Here is a 17,432-nt window from a genome sequence, read left to right on the forward strand (position 1 = left end):
TGTGAGTTCTTTCACCTAAGAGAGTTGAATGTATGTGTAGATTCAGTGAGTCAGAAACACGTTTCTTCTAGGAGCTGCGATGGTATATTCCCGAGTGACTGGGACGATACGCTGTGCAGATATATATCTGATTCTAAAACCAAAGCGGAGCTATCTCACTGAAGGGTTGTCAAAGTGTGCATTCAACTTACAGAGTAAAACTCATGTGTTGATTCACCAGTTTGCAAAGGTGCTCTATGCCGAATGCCAAACTGGTGCTTCCAGCCCAGTACCGGCATATGGAAGAAACAGCAGTAAGTCTTCATCTAAAACTCAGGAGAAAAGTTTCATTCAAACTACTCTGCTGTGCGTTCGTTCACCTAAGAGTGTTGAATCTATGTTTCGATTCCACGAGTTAGAAACACGTTTCTTCTAGGAGCTGCATTGGGATATTCATGAGTGAATGGGACCATATGCTGTACAGATAAATATCTGCTCCTAAAACCAAAGCGGAGCTATCTAACTGAATGGTTGTCCATGTGTGCATTCAACTTACAGAGTTAAACTCATGTGTGGATTCAGCAGCTTGCAAACCCTTTCTGTGCAGAATAGGAAAACAGGCATTTCCTGCTCAATACCTGCATAGGGAAGAAACAGCAGTAAGACTTCGTCAAAAACTGCGGAGAAACGTTTCTTTCAAACTGCTCTGCTGTGCGTTCGTTCACCTAAGAGAGTGGAACCTATGTTTAGATTCAGCGACTTAGAAACTCGCTTCTTCTAGGAGATGCATTGGGATATTCCCGAGTGACTGGGACCATATCCTTCCAGAGAAATATCTGCTTCTAAAACCAAAGTGGAGCTATCTAACTGAAGGGTTGTCAATGTGTGCATTCAATTAACGGAGTAAAATTCATGTGTGGATTCACCAGTTTGCAAACCCTTTCTGTGCAGAATCCCAAACAGGCGATTCCAGCGCAATACCGGCATACGGAAGATACAGCAGTATGACATCTTCTAAAACTCAGGAGAATCTCTTCTTTCAAACAGCCCTGCTGTGCATTGGTGGACCTAAGGGAGTTGAAATTATGTTGAGATTCAGCGAGTTAGAAACACGTTTCTTCTAGGATCTGCGTTGGGATATTCCCGAGTGAATGGGACCATATGCTGTACAGAGAAATATGTGCTTCTAAAACCAAAACGGAGCTATCTGAATGAATGGTTGGCAATGGGTGCATTCTACTCACAGAGTTAAATTCATGTGTGCATTCAGCAGCTTGCAAACCCTTTCTGTGCAGAATCCCAAAACAGGCGTTTCCAGCCCAATACCGACATATGGAAGAAACAGCAGTAAGACTTCGTCTAAAATTCAGGAGAAAATTTTCTTTCAAACAACTCTGCTGTGCGTTCGTTCACCTAAGAGAGTTGAATCTATGTTTAGATTCAGCGAGTTACAAGCACGTTTTTTCTGGGACCTGCGTTGGGATATTCCCGAATGAATGTTACTATATGCTGTACAGAGAAATATCTGCTTCTAAAACCAAAACGGAGCTATCTAACCGAATACTTGTCAATGTGTGAATTCAACGTACAGAGTAAAATTCATGTGTGGATTCACCAGTTTGTAAACCCTTTCTGTGCAGAATCCCAAACAGGCGTTTCCAGCCCAATACCAGCATATGGAAGAAACAGCAGTACGACTTCGTCTAAAACACAGGAGAAACGTTTCTTTCAAACTGCTCTGTTGTGCGTTCGTTCAACTAAGAGTGTTGAATCTATGCTTAGATTCAGCGAGGTAGAAACACGTTTCTTCTAGGAGCTGCATTGGGATATTCCCGAGTGAATGGGACCATATGCTGTACAGAGAAATATCTGCTCGTAAAACGAAAATGGAGCTATCTAACTGAATGGTTGTCCATGTGTGCATTCAACTTACAGGTTAAACTCATGTGTGGATTCAGCAGTTTGCAAACCCTTTCTATGCAGAATCCGACAACAGGCATTTCCTGCTCAATACCTGCATATGGAAGAAACAGCAGTAAGACTTCGTCTAAAACTCAGGAGAAACGATTCTTTCAATCTGCTCTGCTGTGCGTTCGTTCACCTAAGAGAGTTGAATCTATGTTTAGATTCAGCCAGTTAGAAATGTGTTTCTTCTAGGAGATGCGTTTGGATATTCCCGAGTGAGTGGGACCATATGCTGTATAGAGATATATCTGCTTTTAAAACCAAAGTGGAGCTATCTTACTGAAGGGTTGACAAAGTGTGCATTCAACTTACAGAGTAAAACTCATGTGTTGATTCACCAGTTTGCAAAGGTTTTCTATGCCGAATGCCAAACTTGTGCTTAAAGCCCAATACCGGCATATGGAAGAAACAGCAGTAAGTCTTCGTCTAAAATTCAGGAGAAAAGTTTCATTCAAACTACTCTGCTGTGCATTCGTTCACCTAAGAGTGTTGAATCTATGTTTCGATTCCACGAGTTAGAAACACGTTTCTTCTAGGAGCTGCATTGGGATATTCATGAGTGAATGGGACCATATGCTGTACAGATAAATATCTGCTCCTAAAACCAAAGCGGAGCTATCTAACTGAATGGTTGTCCATGTATGCATTCAACTTACAGAGTTAAACTCATGTGTGGATTCAGCAGCTTGCAAACCCTTTCTGTGCAGAATACGAAAACAGGCATTTCCTGCTCAATACCAGCATAGGGAAGAAACAGCAGTAAGACTTCGTCAAAAACTGCGGAGAAACGTTTCTTTCAAACTGCTCTGCTGTGCGTTCGTTCACCTAAGAGAGTGGAACCTATGTTTAGATTCAGCGACTTAGAAACTCGTTTCTTCTAGGAGATGCATTGGGATATTCCCGAGTGAATGGGATCGTATGCTGTACAGAGAAATATCTGCTTCTAAAACCAAAACGGAGCTATCTAACTGATTGGTTGTCAATGTGTGCGTTCAACTTACAGAGTTAAACTCATGTGTGGATTCAGCAGATTGCAAACCCTTTCTGTGCAGAATACGAAAACAGGCATTTCCTGCTCAATACCTGCATAGGGAAGAAACAGCAGTAAGACTTCGTCAAAAAATGAGGAGAAACGTTTCTTTCAAACTGCTCTGCTGTGCGTTCGTTCACCTAAGAGAGTGGAATCTAGGTTTAGATTCAGCGACTTAGAAACTCGCTTCTTCTAGGAGATGCATTGGGATATTCCCGAGTGACTGGGACCATATCCTTCCAGAGATATATCTGCTTCTAAAACCAAAGTGGAGCTATCTAACTGAAGGGTTGTCAATGTGTGCATTCAATTAACGGAGTAAAATTCATGTGTGGATTCACCAGTTTGCAAACCCTTTCTGTGCAGAATCCCAAAAAAGGCGTTTCCAGCCAAATACCGGCATATTGAAGAAACAGCAGTAAGACATCATCTAAAACTCAGGAGAAACGTTTCTTTCCAACTGTTCTGCTGTGCGTCCGTTCACCTGAGGGAGTCGAGTCTATGTTTAGATTCAGCGAGTTAGAAAGTCGTTTCTTCTAGGAGCTGCGTTGGGATATTCCCGAGTGAATGGGACCATATGCTGTACAGAGAAATATCTACTCCTAAAACCAAAACGGAGCTATCTAACTGAATGGTTGTCCATGTGTGCATTCAAGTTACAGAGTTAAACTAATGTGTGGATTCAGCAGCTTGCAAACCCTTTCTGTGCAGAATAGGAAAACAGGCATTTCCTGCTCAATACCTGCATATGGAAGAAACAGCAGTGAGATTTTGTCTAAAACTCAGGAAAACCGTTTCTTTCAAGCTGCTCTGCTGTCCGTTCGTTCACCTAAGAGAGTTGAATCTATGTTTAGATTCAGCGAGTTAGAAACACGTTTCTTCTAGGAGCTGCGTTGGGATATTCCCGAGTGATTGGGACCATATGCTGTACAAAGAAATATCTGCTTCTAACCCAAAATGGAGCTTTCCAAGTGAATAGTTGTCAATGTGTGCATTCAACTTACAGAGCTAAACTCATGTGTGGATTCAGCAGTTTGCAACATCTTTCTGTGCAGAATCCCAAAACAGGCATTTTCAGCCCAATAACGGCATATGGAAGAAGCAGCAGTAAGACTTCCTCTAAAACTCAGGGAAACTTTTCTTTCAAACTGCTCTGCTGTGCGTTCATTCACCTAAGAGATTGGAATTATGTTTAGATTCAGCCAGTTAGAAATGCGTTTCTTCTAGAAGCTGCGTTTGGATATTCCCGAGTGAGTGGGACCGTATGCTGTACAGAGATATATCTGCTTCTAAAACCAAAGCGGAGCTATCTAACTGAATGGTTGTCAATATGTGCATTCAACTTACAGAGTAAAACTCATGTGTGGATTCACCAGTTTGCAAACCCTTCCTGTGTGGAATACCAAAACATGCGTTTAAAGCCCAATACCGGCATATGGAAGAAACAGCAGTAAGACTTTGTGTAAAACTCAGGAGAAACTTTTCTTTCAAACTGCTCTATTGTGCGTTTGTTCACCTAAGGGAGTTGAATCTACGTTTAGATTCAGGGAGTTACTAACCCGTGTTTTCTAGGACCTGCATTGGGATATTCCCGAGTGAATGTTACTATATTCTGTAGAGAGAAATATCTGCTTCTAAAAACAAAGCAGAGCTATCTATCTGAATGGTTGTCAATGTGTGCATTCAACGTATAGAGTTAAACTCATGTGGACTCAGCAGTTTCTAAACCCATTCAGTACAGAATCCCAAAACAGGCGTTTCCAGCCCAATACAGGTATATGGAAAAACAGCAGTAAGACTTAATCTAAAATTCAGTAGAAACGTTTCCTTCAATCTGCTCTGCAGTGCTTTCGTTCAGCTAGGAGAGATGAATCTATGTTTAGATACAGCCAGTTAGAAACACGTTTCATCTAGGAGTTGCGTTGGGATATTCCTGAGTGAAAGGGGCCATATGCTGTACAGAGAATTATCTGCTTCTAAAACCAAAACGGAGCTATCTAACTGAATGGTCGTCAATGGTTGCCTACAACTTACAGAGTTAAACTCATGTGTGGATTCATCAGTTTGAAAACCCTTTCTGTGCAGGATCTAAAAACAGGCGTCTCCAGCCCAATACCGGCATGTGGAAGAAACAGCAGTACGTCTTTGTCTAAAACTCAGGAGAAACTTTTCTTTCAAACCGCTCTACTGTGCGTTCGTTCACCTAAGAGTGTTGAATCTATGTTTAGATTCAGCGAGTTAGAAACACGTTTCTTCTAGGAGCTGCATTGGTATATTCCCGAGTGAATGGGGCCATATGCTGTACAGAGAAATATCTGCTGCTAAAACCAAAACGGAGCTATCTCAACGAATGGTGGTCAATGAGTCTATTCAACTTAGAGAGTTAAACTCATGAGTGGATTCACCAGTTTGCAAACCATTTCTGTGCAGAATCCCAAAACAGGCGTTTGCAGTCCAATACAGGCATATGGAAGAAACAGCAGTAAGATTTCATCTAAAACTCAGGAGAAACGTTTCTTTTAAACTGCTCTGCTGTGAGTTCTTTCACCTAAGAGAGTTGAATGTATGTGTAGATTCAGTGAGTCAGAAACACGTTTCTTCTAGGAGCTGAGATGGTATATTCCCGAGTGACTGGGACGATACGCTGTGCAGATATATATCTGATTCTAAAACCAAAGCGGAGCTATCTCACTGAAGGGTTGTCAAAGTGTGCATTCAACTTACAGAGTAAAACTCATGTGTTGATTCACCAGTTTGCAAAGGCGCTCTATGCCGAATGCCAAACTGGTGCTTCCAGCCCAGTACCGGCATATGGAAGAAACAGCAGTAAGTCTTCATCTAAAACTCAGGAGAAAAGTTTCATTCAAACTACTCTGCTGTGCGTTCGTTCAGCTAAGAGTGTTGAATCTATGTTTCGATTCCACGAGTTAGAAACACGTTTCTTCTAGGAGCTGCATTGGGATATTCATGAGTGAATGGGACCATATGCTGTACAGATAAATATCTGCTCCTAAAACCAAAGCGGAGCTATCTAACTGAATGGTTGTCCATGTGTGCATTCAACTTACAGAGTTAAACTCATGTGTGGATTCAGCAGCTTGCAAACCCTTTCTGTGCAGAATACGAAAACAGGCATTTCCTGCTCAATACCTGCATAGGGAAGAAACAGCAGTAAGACTTCGTCAAAAACTGCGGAGAAACGTTTCTTTCAAACTGCTCTGCTGTGCGTTCGTTCACCTAAGAGAGTGGAACCTATGTTTAGATTCAGCGACTTAGAAACTCGCTTCTTCTAGGAGATGCATTGGGATATTCCCGAGTGACTGGGACCATATCCTTCCAGAGAAATATCTGCTTCTAAAACCAAAGTGGAGCTATCTAACTGAAGGGTTGTCAATGTGTGCATTCAATTAATGGAGTAAAATTCATGTGTGGATTCACCAGTTTGCAAACCCTTTCTGTGCAGAATCCCAAAAAAGGCGTTTCCAGCCAAATACCGGCATATTGAAGAAACAGCAGTAAGACATCCTCTAAAACTCAGGAGAAACGTTTCTTTCCAACTGTTCTGCTGTGCGTCCGTTCACCTGAGGGAGTCGAGTCTATGTTTGGATTCAGCGAGTTAGAAAGTCGTTTCTTCTAGGAGCTGCGTTGGGATATTCCCGAGTGAATGGGACCATATGCTGTACAGAGAAATATCTACTCCTAAAACCAAAACGGAGCTATCTAACTGAATGGTTGTCCATGTGTGCATTCAAGTTACAGAGTTAAACTAATGTGTGGATTCAGCAGCTTGCAAACCCTTTCTGTGCAGAATAGGAAAACAGGCATTTCCTGCTCAATACCTGCATATGGAAGAAACAGCAGTGAGATTTTGTCTAAAACTCAGGAAAACCGTTTCTTTCAAGCTGCTCTGCTGTCCGTTCGTTCACCTAAGAGAGTTGAATCTATGTTTAGATTCAGCGAGTTAGAAACACGTTTCTTCTAGGAGCTGCGTTGGGATATTCCCGAGTGATTGGGACCATATGCTGTACAAAGAAATATCTGCTTCTAACCCAAAATGGAGCTTTCCAAGTGAATAGTTGTCAATGTGTGCATTCAACTTACAGAGCTAAACTCATGTGTGGATTCAGCAGTTTGCAACATCTTTCTGTGCAGAATCCCAAAACAGGCATTTTCAGCCCAATAACGGCATATGGAAGAAGCAGCAGTAAGACTTCCTCTAAAACTCAGGGAAACTTTTCTTTCAAACTGCTCTGCTGTGCGTTCATTCACCTAAGAGATTGGAATTATGTTTAGATTCAGCCAGTTAGAAATGCGTTTCTTCTAGAAGCTGCGTTTGGATATTCCCGAGTGAGTGGGACCGTATGCTGTACAGAGATATATCTGCTTCTAAAACCAAAGCGGAGCTATCTAACTGAATGGTTGTCAATATGTGCATTCAACTTACAGAGTAAAACTCATGTGTGGATTCACCAGTTTGCAAACCCTTCCTGTGTGGAATACCAAAACATGCGTTTAAAGCCCAATACCGGCATATGGAAGAAACAGCAGTAAGACTTTGTGTAAAACTCAGGAGAAACTTTTCTTTCAAACTGCTCTATTGTGCGTTTGTTCACCTAAGGGAGTTGAATCTACGTTTAGATTCAGGGAGTTACTAACCCGTGTTTTCTAGGACCTGCATTGGGATATTCCCGAGTGAATGTTACTATATTCTGTAGAGAGAAATATCTGCTTCTAAAAACAAAGCAGAGCTATCTATCTGAATGGTTGTCAATGTGTGCATTCAACGTATAGAGTTAAACTCATGTGGACTCAGCAGTTTCTAAACCCATTCAGTACAGAATCCCAAAACAGGCGTTTCCAGCCCAATACAGGTATATGGAAAAACAGCAGTAAGACTTAATCTAAAATTCAGTAGAAACGTTTCCTTCAATCTGCTCTGCAGTGCTTTCGTTCAGCTAGGAGACATGAATCTATGTTTAGATACAGCCAGTTAGAAACACGTTTCATCTAGGAGTTGCGTTGGGATATTCCTGAGTGAAAGGGGCCATATGCTGTACAGAGAATTATCTGCTTCTAAAACCAAAACGGAGCTATCTAACTGAATGGTCGTCAATGGTTGCCTACAACTTACAGAGTTAAACTCATGTGTGGATTCATCAGTTTGAAAACCCTTTCTGTGCAGGATCTAAAAACAGGCGTCTCCAGCCCAATACCGGCATGTGGAAGAAACAGCAGTACGTCTTTGTCTAAAACTCAGGAGAAACTTTTCTTTCAAACCGCTCTACTGTGCGTTCGTTCACCTAAGAGTGTTGAATCTATGTTTAGATTCAGCGAGTTAGAAACACGTTTCTTCTAGGAGCTGCATTGGTATATTCCCGAGTGAATGGGACCATATGCTGTACAGAGAAATATCTGCTGCTAAAACCAAAACGGAGCTATCTCAACGAATGGTGGTCAATGAGTCTATTCAACTTAGAGAGTTAAACTCATGAGTGGATTCACCAGTTTGCAAACCATTTCTGTGCAGAATCCCAAAACAGGCGTTTGCAGTCCAATACAGGCATATGGAAGAAACAGCAGTAAGATTTCATCTAAAACTCAGGAGAAACGTTTCTTTTAAACTGCTCTGCTGTGAGTTCTTTCACCTAAGAGAGTTGAATGTATGTGTAGATTCAGTGAGTCAGAAACACGTTTCTTCTAGGAGCTGCGATGGTATATTCCCGAGTGACTGGGACGATACGCTGTGCAGATATATATCTGATTCTAAAACCAAAGCGGAGCTATCTCACTGAAGGGTTGTCAAAGTGTGCATTCAACTTACAGAGTAAAACTCATGTGTTGATTCACCAGTTTGCAAAGGCGCTCTATGCCGAATGCCAAACTGGTGCTTCCAGCCCAGTACCGGCATATGGAAGAAACAGCAGTAAGTCTTCATCTAAAACTCAGGAGAAAAGTTTCATTCAAACTACTCTGCTGTGCGTTCGTTCACCTAAGAGTGTTGAATCTATGTTTCGATTCCACGAGTTAGAAACACGTTTCTTCTAGGAGCTGCATTGGGATATTCATGAGTGAATGGGACCATATGCTGTACAGATAAATATCTGCTCCTAAAACCAAAGCGGAGCTATCTAACTGAATGGTTGTCCATGTGTGCATTCAACTTACAGAGTAAACTCATGTGTGGATTCAGCAGCTTGCAAACCCTTTCTGTGCAGAATACGAAAACAGGCATTTCCTGCTCAATACCTGCATAGGGAAGAAACAGCAGTAAGACTTCGTCAAAAACTGAGGAGAAACGTTTCTTTCAAACTGCTCTGCTGTGCGTTCGTTCACCTAAGAGAGTGGAACCTAGGTTTAGATTCAGCGACTTAGAAACTCGCTTCTTCTAGGAGATGCATTGGGATATTCCCGAGTGACTGGGACCATATCCTTCCAGAGATATATCTGCTTCTAAAACCAAAGTGGAGCTATCTAACTGAAGGGTTGTCAATGTGTGCATTCAATTAACGGAGTAAAATTCATGTGCGGATTCACCAGTTTGCAAACCCTTTCTGTGCAGAATCCCAAAAAAGGCGTTTCCAGCCAAATACCGGCATATTGAAGAAACAGCAGTAAGACATCCTCTAAAACTCAGGAGAAACGTTTCTTTCCAACTGTTCTGCTGTGCGTCCGTTCACCTGAGGGAGTCGAGTCTATGTTTGGATTCAGCGAGTTAGAAAGTCGTTTCTTCTAGGAGCTGCGTTGGGATATTCCCGAGTGAATGGGACCATATGCTGTACAGAGAAATATCTACTCCTAAAACCAAAACGGAACTATCTAACTGAATGGTTGTCCATGTGTGCATTCAAGTTACAGAGTTAAACTAATGTGTGGATTCAGCAGCTTGCAAACCCTTTCTGTGCAGAATAGGAAAACAGGCATTTCCTGCTCAATACCTGCATATGGAAGAAACAGCAGTGAGATTTTGTCTAAAACTCAGGAAAACCGTTTCTTTCAAGCTGCTCTGCTGTCCGTTCGTTCACCTAAGAGAGTTGAATCTATGTTTAGATTCAGCGAGTTAGAAACACGTTTCTTCTAGGAGCTGCGTTGGGATATTCCCGAGTGATTGGGACCATATGCTGTACAAAGAAATATCTGCTTCTAACCCAAAATGGAGCTTTCCAAGTGAATAGTTGTCAATGTGTGCATTCAACTTACAGAGCTAAACTCATGTGTGGATTCAGCAGTTTGCAACATCTTTCTGTGCAGAATCCCAAAACAGGCATTTTCAGCCCAATAACGGCATATGGAAGAAGCAGCAGTAAGACTTCCTCTAAAACTCAGGGAAACTTTTCTTTCAAACTGCTCTGCTGTGCGTTCATTCACCTAAGAGATTGGAATTATGTTTAGATTCAGCCAGTTAGAAATGCGTTTCTTCTAGAAGCTGCGTTTGGATATTCCCGAGTGAGTGGGACCGTATGCTGTACAGAGATATATCTGCTTCTAAAACCAAAGCGGAGCTATCTAACTGAATGGTTGTCAGTATGTGCATTCAACTTACAGAGTAAAACTCATGTGTGGATTCACCAGTTTGCAAACCCTTCCTGTGTGGAATACCAAAACATGCGTTTAAAGCCCAATACCGGCATATGGAAGAAACAGCAGTAAGACTTTGTGTAAAACTCAGGAGAAACTTTTCTTTCAAACTGCTCTATTGTGCGTTTGTTCACCTAAGGGAGTTGAATCTACGTTTAGATTCAGGGAGTTACTAACCCGTGTTTTCTAGGACCTGCATTGGGATATTCCCGAGTGAATGTTACTATATTCTGTAGAGAGAAATATCTGCTTCTAAAAACAAAGCAGAGCTATCTATCTGAATGGTTGTCAATGTGTGCATTCAACGTATAGAGTTAAACTCATGTGGACTCAGCAGTTTCTAAACCCATTCAGTACAGAATCCCAAAACAGGCGTTTCCAGCCCAATACAGGTATATGGAAAAACAGCAGTAAGACTTAATCTAAAATTCAGTAGAAACGTTTCCTTCAATCTGCTCTGCAGTGCTTTCGTTCAGCTAGGAGACATGAATCTATGTTTAGATACAGCCAGTTAGAAACACGTTTCATCTAGGAGTTGCGTTGGGATATTCCTGAGTGAAAGGGGCCATATGCTGTACAGAGAATTATCTGCTTCTAAAACCAAAACGGAGCTATCTAACTGAATGGTCGTCAATGGTTGCCTACAACTTACAGAGTTAAACTCATGTGTGGATTCATCAGTTTGAAAACCCTTTCTGTGCAGGATCTAAAAACAGGCGTCTCCAGCCCAATACCGGCATGTGGAAGAAACAGCAGTACGTCTTTGTCTAAAACTCAGGAGAAACTTTTCTTTCAAACCGCTCTACTGTGCGTTCGTTCACCTAAGAGTGTTGAATCTATGTTTAGATTCAGCGAGTTAGAAACACGTTTCTTCTAGGAGCTGCATTGGTATATTCCCGAGTGAATGGGGCCATACGCTGTACAGAGAAATATCTGCTGCTAAAACCAAAACGGAGCTATCTCAACGAATGGTTGTCAATGAGTCTATTCAACTTAGAGAGTTAAACTCATGAGTGGATTCACCAGTTTGCAAACCATTTCTGTGCAGAATCCCAAAACAGGCGTTTGCAGTCCAATACAGGCATATGGAAGAAACAGCAGTAAGATTTCATCTAAAACTCAGGAGAAACGTTTCTTTTAAACTGCTCTGCTGTGAGTTCTTTCACCTAAGAGAGTTGAATGTATGTGTAGATTCAGTGAGTCAGAAACACGTTTCTTCTAGGAGCTGCGATGGTATATTCCCGAGTGACTGGGACGATACGCTGTGCAGATATATATCTGATTCTAAAACCAAAGCGGAGCTATCTCACTGAAGGGTTGTCAAAGTGTGCATTCAACTTACAGAGTAAAACTCATGTGTTGATTCACCAGTTTGCAAAGGTGCTCTATGCCGAATGCCAAACTGGTGCTTCCAGCCCAGTACCGGCATATGGAAGAAACAGCAGTAAGTCTTCATCTAAAACTCAGGAGAAAAGTTTCATTCAAACTACTCTGCTGTGCGTTCGTTCACCTAAGAGTGTTGAATCTATGTTTCGATTCCACGAGTTAGAAACACGTTTCTTCTAGGAGCTGCATTGGGATATTCATGAGTGAATGGGACCATATGCTGTACAGATAAATATCTGCTCCTAAAACCAAAGCGGAGCTATCTAACTGAATGGTTGTCCATGTGTGCATTCAACTTACAGAGTTAAACTCATGTGTGGATTCAGCAGCTTGCAAACCCTTTCTGTGCAGAATAGGAAAACAGGCATTTCCTGCTCAATACCTGCATAGGGAAGAAACAGCAGTAAGACTTCGTCAAAAACTGCGGAGAAACGTTTCTTTCAAACTGCTCTGCTGTGCGTTCGTTCACCTAAGAGAGTGGAACCTATGTTTAGATTCAGCGACTTAGAAACTCGCTTCTTCTAGGAGATGCATTGGGATATTCCCGAGTGACTGGGACCATATCCTTCCAGAGAAATATCTGCTTCTAAAACCAAAGTGGAGCTATCTAACTGAAGGGTTGTCAATGTGTGCATTCAATTAACGGAGTAAAATTCATGTGTGGATTCACCAGTTTGCAAACCCTTTCTGTGCAGAATCCCAAACAGGCGATTCCAGCGCAATACCGGCATACGGAAGATACAGCAGTATGACATCTTCTAAAACTCAGGAGAATCTCTTCTTTCAAACAGCCCTGCTGTGCATTGGTGGACCTAAGGGAGTTGAAATTATGTTGAGATTCAGCGAGTTAGAAACACGTTTCTTCTAGGATCTGCGTTGGGATATTCCCGAGTGAATGGGACCATATGCTGTACAGAGAAATATGTGCTTCTAAAACCAAAACGGAGCTATCTGAATGAATGGTTGGCAATGGGTGCATTCTACTCACAGAGTTAAATTCATGTGTGCATTCAGCAGCTTGCAAACCCTTTCTGTGCAGAATCCCAAAACAGGCGTTTCCAGCCCAATACCGACATATGGAAGAAACAGCAGTAAGACTTCGTCTAAAATTCAGGAGAAAATTTTCTTTCAAACAACTCTGCTGTGCGTTCGTTCACCTAAGAGAGTTGAATCTATGTTTAGATTCAGCGAGTTACAAGCACGTTTTTTCTGGGACCTGCGTTGGGATATTCCCGAATGAATGTTACTATATGCTGTACAGAGAAATATCTGCTTCTAAAACCAAAACGGAGCTATCTAACCGAATACTTGTCAATGTGTGAATTCAACGTACAGAGTAAAATTCATGTGTGGATTCACCAGTTTGTAAACCCTTTCTGTGCAGAATCCCAAACAGGCGTTTCCAGCCCAATACCAGCATATGGAAGAAACAGCAGTACGACTTCGTCTAAAACACAGGAGAAACGTTTCTTTCAAACTGCTCTGTTGTGCGTTCGTTCAACTAAGAGTGTTGAATCTATGCTTAGATTCAGCGAGGTAGAAACACGTTTCTTCTAGGAGCTGCATTGGGATATTCCCGAGTGAATGGGACCATATGCTGTACAGAGAAATATCTGCTCGTAAAACGAAAATGGAGCTATCTAACTGAATGGTTGTCCATGTGTGCATTCAACTTACAGGTTAAACTCATGTGTGGATTCAGCAGTTTGCAAACCCTTTCTATGCAGAATCCGACAACAGGCATTTCCTGCTCAATACCTGCATATGGAAGAAACAGCAGTAAGACTTCGTCTAAAACTCAGGAGAAACGATTCTTTCAATCTGCTCTGCTGTGCGTTCGTTCACCTAAGAGAGTTGAATCTATGTTTAGATTCAGCCAGTTAGAAATGTGTTTCTTCTAGGAGATGCGTTTGGATATTCCCGAGTGAGTGGGACCATATGCTGTATAGAGATATATCTGCTTTTAAAACCAAAGTGGAGCTATCTTACTGAAGGGTTGACAAAGTGTGCATTCAACTTACAGAGTAAAACTCATGTGTTGATTCACCAGTTTGCAAAGGTTTTCTATGCCGAATGCCAAACTTGTGCTTAAAGCCCAATACCGGCATATGGAAGAAACAGCAGTAAGTCTTCGTCTAAAATTCAGGAGAAAAGTTTCATTCAAACTACTCTGCTGTGCATTCGTTCACCTAAGAGTGTTGAATCTATGTTTCGATTCCACGAGTTAGAAACACGTTTCTTCTAGGAGCTGCATTGGGATATTCATGAGTGAATGGGACCATATGCTGTACAGATAAATATCTGCTCCTAAAACCAAAGCGGAGCTATCTAACTGAATGGTTGTCCATGTATGCATTCAACTTACAGAGTTAAACTCATGTGTGGATTCAGCAGCTTGCAAACCCTTTCTGTGCAGAATACGAAAACAGGCATTTCCTGCTCAATACCAGCATAGGGAAGAAACAGCAGTAAGACTTCGTCAAAAACTGCGGAGAAACGTTTCTTTCAAACTGCTCTGCTGTGCGTTCGTTCACCTAAGAGAGTGGAACCTATGTTTAGATTCAGCGACTTAGAAACTCGTTTCTTCTAGGAGATGCATTGGGATATTCCCGAGTGAATGGGATCGTATGCTGTACAGAGAAATATCTGCTTCTAAAACCAAAACGGAGCTATCTAACTGATTGGTTGTCAATGTGTGCGTTCAACTTACAGAGTTAAACTCATGTGTGGATTCAGCAGATTGCAAACCCTTTCTGTGCAGAATACGAAAACAGGCATTTCCTGCTCAATACCTGCATAGGGAAGAAACAGCAGTAAGACTTCGTCAAAAAATGAGGAGAAACGTTTCTTTCAAACTGCTCTGCTGTGCGTTCGTTCACCTAAGAGAGTGGAATCTAGGTTTAGATTCAGCGACTTAGAAACTCGCTTCTTCTAGGAGATGCATTGGGATATTCCCGAGTGACTGGGACCATATCCTTCCAGAGATATATCTGCTTCTAAAACCAAAGTGGAGCTATCTAACTGAAGGGTTGTCAATGTGTGCATTCAATTAACGGAGTAAAATTCATGTGTGGATTCACCAGTTTGCAAACCCTTTCTGTGCAGAATCCCAAAAAAGGCGTTTCCAGCCAAATACCGGCATATTGAAGAAACAGCAGTAAGACATCATCTAAAACTCAGGAGAAACGTTTCTTTCCAACTGTTCTGCTGTGCGTCCGTTCACCTGAGGGAGTCGAGTCTATGTTTAGATTCAGCGAGTTAGAAAGTCGTTTCTTCTAGGAGCTGCGTTGGGATATTCCCGAGTGAATGGGACCATATGCTGTACAGAGAAATATCTACTCCTAAAACCAAAACGGAGCTATCTAACTGAATGGTTGTCCATGTGTGCATTCAAGTTACAGAGTTAAACTAATGTGTGGATTCAGCAGCTTGCAAACCCTTTCTGTGCAGAATAGGAAAACAGGCATTTCCTGCTCAATACCTGCATATGGAAGAAACAGCAGTGAGATTTTGTCTAAAACTCAGGAAAACCGTTTCTTTCAAGCTGCTCTGCTGTCCGTTCGTTCACCTAAGAGAGTTGAATCTATGTTTAGATTCAGCGAGTTAGAAACACGTTTCTTCTAGGAGCTGCGTTGGGATATTCCCGAGTGATTGGGACCATATGCTGTACAAAGAAATATCTGCTTCTAACCCAAAATGGAGCTTTCCAAGTGAATAGTTGTCAATGTGTGCATTCAACTTACAGAGCTAAACTCATGTGTGGATTCAGCAGTTTGCAACATCTTTCTGTGCAGAATCCCAAAACAGGCATTTTCAGCCCAATAACGGCATATGGAAGAAGCAGCAGTAAGACTTCCTCTAAAACTCAGGGAAACTTTTCTTTCAAACTGCTCTGCTGTGCGTTCATTCACCTAAGAGATTGGAATTATGTTTAGATTCAGCCAGTTAGAAATGCGTTTCTTCTAGAAGCTGCGTTTGGATATTCCCGAGTGAGTGGGACCATATGCTGTACAGAGATATATCTGCTTCTAAAACCAAAGCGGAGCTATCTAACTGAATGGTTGTCAATATGTGCATTCAACTTACAGAGTAAAACTCATGTGTGGATTCACCAGTTTGCAAACCCTTCCTGTGTGGAATACCAAAACATGCGTTTAAAGCCCAATACCGGCATATGGAAGAAACAGCAGTAAGACTTTGTGTAAAACTCAGGAGAAACTTTTCTTTCAAACTGCTCTATTGTGCGTTTGTTCACCTAAGGGAGTTGAATCTACGTTTAGATTCAGGGAGTTACTAACCCGTGTTTTCTAGGACCTGCATTGGGATATTCCCGAGTGAATGTTACTATATTCTGTAGAGAGAAATATCTGCTTCTAAAAACAAAGCAGAGCTATCTATCTGAATGGTTGTCAATGTGTGCATTCAACGTATAGAGTTAAACTCATGTGGACTCAGCAGTTTCTAAACCCATTCAGTACAGAATCCCAAAACAGGCGTTTCCAGCCCAATACAGGTATATGGAAAAACAGCAGTAAGACTTAATCTAAAATTCAGTAGAAACGTTTCCTTCAATCTGCTCTGCAGTGCTTTCATTCAGCTAGGAGAGATGAATCTATGTTTAGATACAGCCAGTTAGAAACACGTTTCATCTAGGAGTTGCGTTGGGATATTCCTGAGTGAAAGGGGCCATATGCTGTACAGAGAATTATCTGCTTCTAAAACCAAAACGGAGCTATCTAACTGAATGGTCGTCAATGGTTGCCTACAACTTACAGAGTTAAACTCATGTGTGGATTCATCAGTTTGAAAACCCTTTCTGTGCAGGATCTAAAAACAGGCGTCTCCAGCCCAATACCGGCATGTGGAAGAAACAGCAGTACGTCTTTGTCTAAAACTCAGGAGAAACTTTTCTTTCAAACCGCTCTACTGTGCGTTCGTTCACCTAAGAGTGTTGAATCTATGTTTAGATTCAGCGAGTTAGAAACACGTTTCTTCTAGGAGCTGCATTGGTATATTCCCGAGTGAATGGGGCCATATGCTGTACAGAGAAATATCTGCTGCTAAAACCAAAACGGAGCTATCTCAACGAATGGTTGTCAATGAGTCTATTCAACTTAGAGAGTTAAACTCATGAGTGGATTCACCAGTTTGCAAACCATTTCTGTGCAGAATCCCAAAACAGGCGTTTGCAGTCCAATACAGGCATATGGAAGAAACAGCAGTAAGATTTCATCTAAAACTCAGGAGAAACGTTTCTTTTAAACTGCTCTGCTGTGAGTTCTTTCACCTAAGAGAGTTGAATGTATGTGTAGATTCAGTGAGTCAGAAACACGTTTCTTCTAGGAGCTGAGATGGTATATTCCCGAGTGACTGGGACGATACGCTGTGCAGATATATATCTGATTCTAAAACCAAAGCGGAGCTATCTCACTGAAGGGTTGTCAAAGTGTGCATTCAACTTACAGAGTAAAACTCATGTGTTGATTCACCAGTTTGC

The sequence above is a fragment of the Aotus nancymaae genome, unplaced genomic scaffold (genome assembly GCF_030222135.1).
Source record: "Aotus nancymaae isolate 86718 unplaced genomic scaffold, 86718_ANA_hifiasm-v0.15.2.pri h1tg000029l, whole genome shotgun sequence".
NCBI lineage: Eukaryota > Metazoa > Chordata > Mammalia > Primates > Aotidae > Aotus > Aotus nancymaae.